The 10,464-nt window shown below is 47.1% G+C and overlaps 1 protein-coding gene across 1 annotated transcript in view; it reads left to right on the top strand.

Moving 5' to 3' along the window:
• Window positions 1–10,464, top strand: part of dtd1 (D-aminoacyl-tRNA deacylase 1) — a 70,434-nt gene that overhangs the window by 25,361 nt on the left and 34,609 nt on the right. The window lies entirely within an intron of this gene.

The raw sequence follows: 10,464 nt of genomic DNA, 5'->3' as shown, positions 1-10,464 counted from the left end.
ATTTCAAGCCAGGATTTTGCAAGCCCAGGCCAAATGGTGGACGGTGACTTGTACCGCTGTGACATGCAACCAAGATCCAGTTGAATGCCTCAACTTGTAATTATCTTTCAGTTATGCCGTTTCCCTGTCTATATATGCTATGTTTGTGAACCTACCTCTCCACTCATCTGATGAAGGAGCAGGCACTCCGAAAGCTGTGATTCCAAACAAACCTGTTGGACTTGAACATGGTGTTGTGAGACTTCTGAGTGTGCCCACCCCAGACCAGTGCCCCGGCATCCCCACATCATGGCAACTATCTGAATTAGAGGCTGTTCTCTCCTACAGTTGAATGGGAGTCCCCTAGCACAGATTGATATGATAAGACTTTTCCAACTGATTAAACTTTATGCTTCCATCGGCCTTGAGCGTACTATACCTCCACATTTATTCATTATTCTGGGGAAATGGGAAACTCAAAAGAAATGTCAAAGAGTAATGGTTATTTTTGACAAGTTGTATAAACGGCAGTGACATTTTCTTCTGGGTTTGTTTGTGTGACAGAGGAAGCCCCAGGGTAAAACAGTTGGCAAGAGAAAGGGCAGTAATGTATATGAAAGGAAGCCAAGATAGTTTTAAATTGAATCAATCTGTTAGTCGGTTGTTTTGGCACAGTGGTTTCCATTGAGGAGCTACAGAAGAATTTTAAAGTAGGTAAAAAGCATACCTATATCCATTGAACAAGTATGGCTCAGTGCATAGCACTGCAGCCTCTGAGTCACAAGGTTCCAGGTTCAAGCCCCCCTCCAAAGCTTAAGTATGAAAAAAAAAATCAATGCCTGTGCTCCAGTGCAGTGCTGAGGGAGTGCTGCATTGTTCGAGGTGTCATTATTCTGTCTGCCTTAGCTTTTTTTATTCATTCATGGGACATGGGTGTCACTGGCTGGCCAGCATTTATTGTCTCTCTGTAGTTGCCCTCGGAGGGCAGTTGAGAGTCAACCATATTGCTGTGGGGACATTCTCATGTAGGCCAGACCAGGGTAAGGATGGTAGATTTCCTTCCCTAAAGGACATTAGTGAACCAGATGGGGTTTTTCCAACAATGGTTTCATGGTCATCAGTAGATTCTTAATTCCAGATGTTTTTTATTGAATTCAAATTCCACCATCTGCCATGGCGGGATTCGAACCCGGGTCCCCAGAACATTAGTTATGTTTTTGGATTAACAGTCCAGCAATAATATCACTAGGCCATCGCCTTCTCTGGACATAGAAGATCCTGATATGGAGGATATTTTGAGGAGCAGCACCGTCCTGGCCAATATTTATATCTCCAATAAACATCACAAAGAACAGATTATCTGGCCAAGGCCACATTACTTTAATGAGGGAATATGGAATCCCTACAGTGCAGAAGTAGGCCATTCAACCCATTGAGTCAGCACCATCTTTCTGACAACACGTTGTACCCAGGCCCATGCTCCAACCCTCCAATCCCCCTATCCCTGTAACCCCCAAGCATTTATCCAGCTAATCCACCTAACCTGCACATGTTTGGACACTAAGGGGCAATTTAGCATGGCCAATCCACCCAAGCTGCACTTTGTGGGACACTAAGAGGCATTTAGCATGTCCAGTCCACCTAACCTACACAAATTTGGACACTAAGGGGTAATTAAGCATGGTCAATTCACCTAACCTGCACATCTTGGGACACTAAGGGGTATTTAGCACGGCTAATCCACCTAACCTACATAGATTTGTATGCAAAGGAGCAATTTAGCACGGCCAATCCACCTAGCCTGCATATCTTGAGACACTAAGGGGCAATTTAGCATGGCCAGTCCATCTAATCTGTGCATCTTTGGACTGTGGTAGGAAACTGGAGCACCCAGAGGAAACCCATACAAACATGGAGAGAACATGCAAACTCCATACAGACAGTGACCCGAGGCTGGAATTGAACCTGGGTCCTGGCGCTGTGAGGCAGCTGTGCTAACGATTGTGCCACCGCGCCCCTGTGTTTGACAGTGGTATTCCCCTAGAAACTACATATTCAGGGTGTAGGTAGCATGAGAAATAAGTGCTAGCCTTGGATTGGACTGGATACATTATATGCCAAAAAGCAATGGTGGCTAATGAAGCACTCTCTATTGTCCAGCTAGAACAAATTGGGGGAAAAGATTGTTTCTCCTCTATTCACTTTTAGTTTAAACTTGGGGAATATTTCTGTGCAATGTACAGGATGCCTGATGGTACGTCCCCGTTTGATCTTATTTACTTGCAAGAGGAGTGAGTGCAATCATTCTCATTAATGGGCCTTGGGAATGACTCATCCCATTTGACTGAAGGGCCAGAGCTGGAACTTGGTAACAATTGTTTTACTCAATTCAAACATGCAATATATCCACGGGCAGAATTAATAGTTCAAGGGAAAGAAGTGTTAAGTTGTACCACTCCGAGAATATTAAATATTTCTCTCCAGTTTGCCTAAACGCCTGAATAATAGGAAGAATCATAGAATCCCTACAGTGCGGAAGGAGGCCATTCGGCCCATCGAGTCTGCACCAGCAGCAGCCCTAGCCAGGCCTTATCCCCGTAATCCCACACATTTACCCCGCTAATTCCCCTAACCTATACACCCTGGGACACTAAGTGGCAATTTAGCATGGCCAGTTCACCTAATCTGCAGATCCTTGGAGTGTGGGAGGAAACCAGAGCACCCGGAGGAAACCCAGGCAGACACAGGGAGAACGTGCAAACTCCACACACAGAGTGACCTGAGGCTGGAATTGAACCCAGGTCCCTGGAGCTGTGAGGCAGCAGTGCTAACCCACTGTGCTGGGTGATATCAGGTGCTGAACTCCTTGTTGCCCCCAGACCTGGTGCAAGAGGAGAATTAAATGGGTTGTTTGCCTGTGGCCCCAGCTGTCCAGTGAAATGAATCAGATTACTGAGCACTTGAGGAAAACATTACTACACAGATTTGGGGAATGCTGTAGCACAAAAGGAGGCCATTCGGCCCATTGTGCCTCTTCCTGTTTCAGTCTAGGGCAGCACAGCGGCACAGTGGTTAGCACTGTTGCCTCACAGCCCCAGGGACCCGGGTTCAATTCCCACCTCGGATTACTGTCTCTGTGGAGTTTGCTCGTTCTCCCCGTGTTTAGAAGAATGAGGGGAGATCTCATTGAGACATGTAAGATGATGAATGGGATGGATAGGATAGAGGTGGAGAGGCTCTTCCCGCTCAGAAGGGACAGCAGGACTAGAGGGCACAGCCTCAAGATAAAGGGGGGGGGGGGCGCGGTTTAGAACGGAGTTGAGGAGGAACTTCTTCACTCAAAGGGTGGTGAATCTCTGGAATTCTCTGCCCGTTGAAGTGGTGGAGGCTGCCTCGCTAAATATATTTAAGACGCGGGCTGGTAGGTTTTTGATAGGCAAGGGGATTAAGGGTTATGGGGAGAGGGCGGGAAAGTGAAACTGAGCCACTTCAGATCAGCCATGATCTTATTGAATGGCGGGGCAGGCTCGAAGGGCTAGATGGCCTATTCCTGCTCCTATTTCTTATGTTCTAATGTGTCTGCGTGGGTTTCCTCCAGATGCTCTGGTTTCCTCCCACAGCCCAAAGGTGTGCAGATTAGGTTGATTGGCCATGATAAATTGCCCCTTAATGTCAAGGGGTTTAGCAGTGAAAATACGTAGGGTTGTGGGGTAGGGCTTGGGTGGGATTGTTGTAGGTTCAGACTTGATGGGCTGAATGGCCTCCTTCTGCACTGTTGGGATTCCATGATTCAATGACTGTCTGCATGGAGTCTGCACATTCTCCCCGTGTCTGCGTGGGATTCCTCCGGGTGCTCCGGTTTCCTCCCACACTCCAAAGATGTGCAGGTTAGGTTGATTGGCTGTGCTGAATTGCCCCTTAGTGTCAGGGGATATAGCAGGATAAATATGTGGAGTTACGGGGATAGGGTCTGGGTGAGATTGCTGCTGGTGTAGACTCGATGGGCTGAATGGCCTCCTTTTGCACTGTTGGGATTCTAATCTACCCGTCTGCTGGCACTGAGTGTTCTACATGTTGGCACCCCCTCTGTGGTCTTGTGGTATATGTCACTGAACTGGTAAGTCAGAAACCTGGAGCCGATGCTCTGGGGTTCCAGGTTCGAATCTTGCCAGGGTAAGTGGTTAAGTTCGAATTCGGGGTGTTCAACATGAAGTAAATGTCAAACCTTGGGGAGCACAGTGCCAATTTGGCTTAATTTCACACTATCGTGGCAACCGCGCTGAAGGTGAAAGAAAGGCCCAGGTGGGAAATGGAAGGACGTCAGTAGCTGTGGGTGGGGGAAGTTTGATTCAGTTTGTTGGGCAGAGCAAATCATCAAAATCGATTCAAGATCTCAATTTTGATTTTGCCACCGGCCCACAGCTGTTTGAACTGTGCACTTTCCTGCCACACATTGCTGCTAAGGACTCTACGTTCAGTAACTGTTAAGCAATGGTGTAAGACAAACCAAAGTCGACACACTCAGCTGTGGAAACATTATTTTTACTGTTAAGACAACTTTTTTTGTGTTTATAATCAGCAGCAGGAATATGAATAATTTGCTCATTATATGGTGACCAGGGCACCAGGAACTGAGCCTCTGAGGGTTATAGGGAGCAGCATGTAAGGGGCAAATTTAAAATGGGTAATAAAATGGTGACAGTAACAAACTGGTCATTTTGTGTTGCTGGCAATGGTAGCTGATTTGATTTGATTTATTATTGTCACATGTATTCGCATTCAGTGAAAAGAATTGTTTTTTTGCGCACTATACAGACAAAGCATACTGTACATAGAGTATGTAGGGGAGAAGGAAAGGAGCTCGGGTGTAGAGAAAGATCAACTTAATGCGAGGTAGGTCCGTTCAAAAGTCTGACGGCAGCAGGGAAGAAGCTGTTCTTGAGTCGGTTGGTACATAATATTAACTTGTTAATATTAGTTGTAAATAGTATGTGGTCCCTGCACTGATCCTTGTAGAGAACCGCTTCTGTCACACCAAATAGTGACTCGTTACTCCTAATCTCTGCTTTCTTTTTGATTCATTATTGTCACATGAATTGGAGTACGGTGAAAATGATTGTTTCTTGCGCGCTGTACAGACAGAGCATAGAGAAGGAAAGGAGAGAGTGCAGAATGTAGTGTTACAGTCATAGCTAGGGTGCAGAGAAAGATCAACTTAATGCGAGGTTAGGTCCATTCAAAAGCCTGACAGCAGCAGGGAAGAAGCTGTTCTTGAGTTGGTTGGTACGGGACCTCAGACTTTGGTATCTTTTTCCAAACGGAAGAAGGTGGAAGAGAGAATGTCCGGCGTGCGTGCAGTCCTGATTATGTTGGCTGCTGCTCTGAGGCAGTGGGAAGTGTAGACAGAGTCAATGGATGGTTTGAGTGATGGACGCATTGTGGTCTTGATCAGAGCTGGAGCCAGACCAAGCTGTGATACAACTAGAAAGGATGCTTTCTATGGTGCATCTGTAAAAGTTGGTGAGAGTCGTAGTGGACATGCCGAATTTCCTGAGCCTGTGGAACCACTTAAAGACTCGATGCACAGTTCTATAGTTCTAGTCTGTGTTTTATGTGAAGTATAATTCCTAGTGGAGATTCTTCACGAATAGGTAATTGACAATGCTGCTTAAACTATAAAAATTCTTTTGACATAATCTTTCCCCCTATTGGTTGCTCACGTGCCTCAGTGTCATATTTTATTCTGACTCCGTGAATCACTTTGGGGTATTTTATTATTTGAGAGATGCCGGACAGGATTCTCCAGGCCTTCTGGCTGGCAGGGTTTTCTGTCCCTACGGAAAGTGATCCTTGTGACGGCGGAACTGGCGAGCTGCACAACATAGCGTAAAGTTCGACGGGACTGGAAGATTCCGGTGGTGGCCATCGATAAACTGCCTTGATTGCTGGAAAACAGGCTGTGGGGGTGGGGTCGCAGATAATCCCACTTGTTGTATGAAAGCCAGAAAGATCATAGGAGGCCATTCGGTCTATCGGGTCTACACCGATCACAATCTCGCCCAGGCCCTATAGCTGTAACCCCACACATTTATCCTAGCTCATCCCCCTAAGGGGCAATTTAGCGTGGTCAATCCACCTAACCTGCACATCTTTGGACTGTGGGAGGGAACCGGAACACCCGGAGGAAACCCATGCAGACACGGGGAGAACGTGCACACTCTACACAGACAGTGACCCAAGGCCGGAATTGAACCTGGGTCTCTGGCGCTGTGAGGCAGCAACGCTAACTAACCACTGTGCCACCCTATGTATGTATCAGTTGTTACCAAAAAAATGTACAGTAACCCTCATGGACTGAATGTTCAGTTCTGAAGAGATTAAATACATAAAAATTCTTGGATACAATCACAAGATTAGAAGTTTGGTGGAAATACTCCAAAATGCAACATTTTCTTTATTTTTTGAATTAATTTGTGGGATATGGGCATCGCTAGTTAGACCAGCATTAATTGCCTATCCCTTAATTGCCCTTGAGAAGGTGGTGGTAAGCTGCCATCTTGAATGACTGCAGTCCCTGAGGTGTAGGTACACCTCCTGGGGCTCCAGGATTGGACTGTTCAACCAGCGCACAACCCTCCTCTCCGGGAAGGGAGCAAGTCATCCTCAGCCCTGAGGGACTGCCGGAGAAGAAGAAGGTACATCCACAGTGCTGTCAGGATCATAGGATCCCTACAGTGCAAAAAGAGGCCATTCAGCCCATCATGTCTGCACCGACATGTATTTATCCTGTTAGGGAAGAGAGTTTTCCGTGAAGAGGTTGTGCTCACTGACAGGACTAACATGAGGAATTTGGATTTTTCTACATGGAACCTCTACAGTACAGGAGGAGGCCATTTGGCCCTTCACACCTGCTCTGACAACAATCCCACCTAGGCCCCATCCCCAACCTTAGCTGGTCTCCTGACACAAAGGGGCAATGTAACATGGCCAATCCGTCTAACCCGCACATCTGCACCTAACCTGCACAGGGGATTTTCACAGTAATCTCATTGCTGTGTAAGCCTAGTTGTGACAAATAAATAAACTTTTTCTTTGGAGTGTGGGAGGAAACTGGAGCACCCGGAGGAAACCCACGCAGGCGCGGGGAGACTGTGCAAACTCCACACAGACAGTGACCCAAGCCGGGGGTCGAACCCAGGTCCCTGGAGCTGTGAGGCAGCAGTGCTAATCATTGTGCCACAGGATTAGACAATAGTGGGGTATTGGAACCACTAATGCGCGCCTAAGCCTGATCTTGTCTGCAATGAAGATATATTTGATGGGTTTTAGTAATCTTTGGTTGTTTGAAGTTTATGTGTAACGTGCTGACGTATTGAATGCTGGGCTCACCCTTTCGCTGAAGGTTCATAATGATGATGTGCATTTTCTTTTTGGGGGTTAAAAAAAGAGAGAACGGTTTTCTGAATGACAGAACGAATCCCGGCGAGTCAGCTTTGATTTAGCTGCTGTGCTGATGTGACTGCCAGTCAGGAACCGGTGTCACTCATGGTCCATTAAACCCATATCAGAGCTGCTGGAGAATCCCTCGCTCATCCCTGTCAGCCTCAGAACATCCGTCGCAGCCAGACAGAAGATTATAGAATCCCTACATTGCAGAAGGAGGCCATTCGGCCCATCGCGTCTGCACCAACTGCAATCCCACCCAGGCCCTACTCCCATAATCCCACATGTTTACCCCACTAATCCTCCCCTGAAACTAGGGTCAATTTCCCAATCAACCTAACCCGCGCATCTTTAGACCGGAAACCGGAGCACCCGGAAGAAACTCACGCAGACAGGGGGAGATTGGAACTGACAATGTCTACAACTAAAGGCGCTAGTCCCATTTCCCTGCAGTCATCTCATGTCCTTGAATGTTGCGATACTCCAAGTGCTCGTCTAAATATTTATTAAAGGTTGTCAGGTTTCCGGCCTCCACGACCTTCCCGGGCAGGGCATTCCAGATTCCCGCCAGCCTCTGAGCGAAAAGATTATTTTCTCAAAACTCCTCTGAGTCTCCTGTCCCTTACTGTAAAGCTATGCCCCCTCGTGATTGATCCCTCAACCAAAACAAAACAAAAGAGAAATTGTCTGGCCCAACCTTGAATATATTCAGTGGCCACGCCTTCACTGCTCCAATGAGGTTTCTAAAGACTCTCTGGGAGAGGAAATTCTTCCCGATCTCTATCTTAAATGGGATACCTCTCATTTTGAAACAATATCCCCCTTCATTTTAGATTTCCCCACAAAGGGGAAACATTCTCTCAGTATTTACCATGCTCAGGCCCCTCAGAATCGTACGTATTTCGATGAGATCCACCTCTCACTCTTTGAAATTCCATTCAGCATCGGCCTAACCTGCCCAACCTTCTTCCTCATGGGACAGCAACCCCTTCATCTCCAGATTCAATCGAGTCAACCTTCTCTCAACTGCTTCCAAAGCAAGTAGAACCTCCTCTTAACTTAACTAGTGGAGTTTTCCAGTCCCACCTGCCACGGGAAGCATAGCAGGCGGGACACGGACTGTGCTAAGGTCCGTTGGCCTTGGGGTGGGTCCGGCTGGAACGTCCTGCCTCGTAACTCGAGGTTTGGCCACACCAGTGCCCTAGCACAGTTGCAGTAAGACTCTCCCGCTCTTGTACTCCATTTCTCTTGCGATAAAGGCCAGGAAGTCTAAGAGTTATCAGTGACATCGTACAGTGAATGGTTTCAAATCGTGGGCTAACCTAACAATGAGCAGAAGATGACAAACATTTTGAATATCTTCTGAATAGGGCGGCATGCTGGCACAGTGGTTAGCACTGCTACCTCACAGTGCCAGGGACCCGGGTTCAATTCCAGCCTTGGGCCACTGCCTGTGTGGAGTCTGCACCTTCTCCCTGTGTCTGTGTGGGTTTCCTCCCACAGTCTGAAAGACGTGCTGGTTAGGTGCATTGGCCGTGCTAAATTCTCCCTCTGCGTACCCGAACTGTAACTTCATTGCACTGTTAATGTAAGCCTACTTATGACACTAATAAACTAATCTTAAAAACTAATCCCAAGGGGTAAGGAGCATGTCTCCTCGAGGCGGAGAATAAATCAGTAAAATGAACAATTTGAGATGGAAATCCAAGCCAAGGGGGAGAGATCTGAAATCATTGGGAAACGCATGGTACTGTGGAGTGCTAAAGGCAGGAGATTTGTCGAGAATTGGGCCATTCGGCCCATTGAGTCTGCTTTGTCATTCAATCGTGACTGATATGCTTCTCAACTTGCCTTTTCCCCATAACCTTTGATCGCCTTATTGATCAATAACCTATCTATCTCTGTCTTAAAGACACAGTCTTCTGTGGCAATGAACTCCATAGATTGACCAGCCTCTGTCTGATTCTCCTTTAAGCTCCACAGTTAAAATAAAAACACGGCCCTCGCTTTTCTCGATTAATTTTTTCTCTCTCTTTTGCCTTTTCTAATGTTAGTGAGGTCTGATGGAAAAGGTTGGGAGCTGCTAATGGGTTGTTAGATAGCCGCTCATGACTCCCAAGGCATGAGTTGCAGCCCCCTGACTTATCGCATTGGGATTTCCATAATGACATTTGATAAAATACTCCATGTGAAGGAAACATGTGTGTAGAATTCATGTGTATTTAGGATATTGTACTTGAGAGGGTGGCGCAGTGGCACAGTGCTTAGCACTGTTGCCTCATAGCGCTAGGCACTTGGGTTTGAATCCCGGCCTTGGGTCACTGTCTGTGCGGAGTCTGCACATTCTCCTTGTGCCTGTGTGGATTTCCTCCAAGTGCTCCAGTTTTCTCCCACAGTCCAAAGATGTGCTTAGATGGATTGGCCAGGCCAGATTGCCCTTTATTGTCCAACGATGTGTAAGTTAGGAGAAAAATACATGGGGTTGTGGGTTTGTGCTGATCAGGTGGATTGGCCGTGCTGTATTGCCCCCTTAGTGTCAGGGGTCCAGTGGGGGGTAAATGCATGAGATTATGGGGATAGGGCCTGGGTGGGATTGTGGTCGGTGCAGTCTCGATGGACCAAATGGCCTCCTTCTGCACTGTAGGGATTTTATGATTCTACGACTTGCACTTGTGGACAGTAACCATCACCAAGCATAGTAATCAACGGGTTTTTTGTAATTAGATCTATGCTCGATGCAGTTACAATGGCTGGGTGGTGGTGGGGGGGAGGGAATGGTGTTTAAATTTTGCGTGCACAGGTTTGTAATGTTGGCAGCAAAACAGATATGTTGAAGAAGGTGAAAGGTACATCATTTATATCTATAAATGCGTTCTAGGCCTCTGGAAAATTAATTACCAAGGAAGGCAACGTGGCAGCGACTGTCCCGCAGCCTTCCAGCTTCAGATTTTGGGGATATTGTTATGGAATAGCAGTGTCCAGGCTGGGATGGGCCTCCTACTGTCAAGGCCAGGGCCACCCTCCTTCCCCGAGGCAGTGGAG

Source organism: Carcharhinus amblyrhynchos, chromosome 12 (assembly GCF_965287045.1).
Source record: "Carcharhinus amblyrhynchos chromosome 12, sCarAmb.v2.hapA, whole genome shotgun sequence".
Classification (NCBI taxonomy): Eukaryota; Metazoa; Chordata; class Chondrichthyes; order Carcharhiniformes; family Carcharhinidae; genus Carcharhinus; species Carcharhinus amblyrhynchos.
This window is presented reverse-complemented; position numbering and strand designations above follow the sequence as displayed.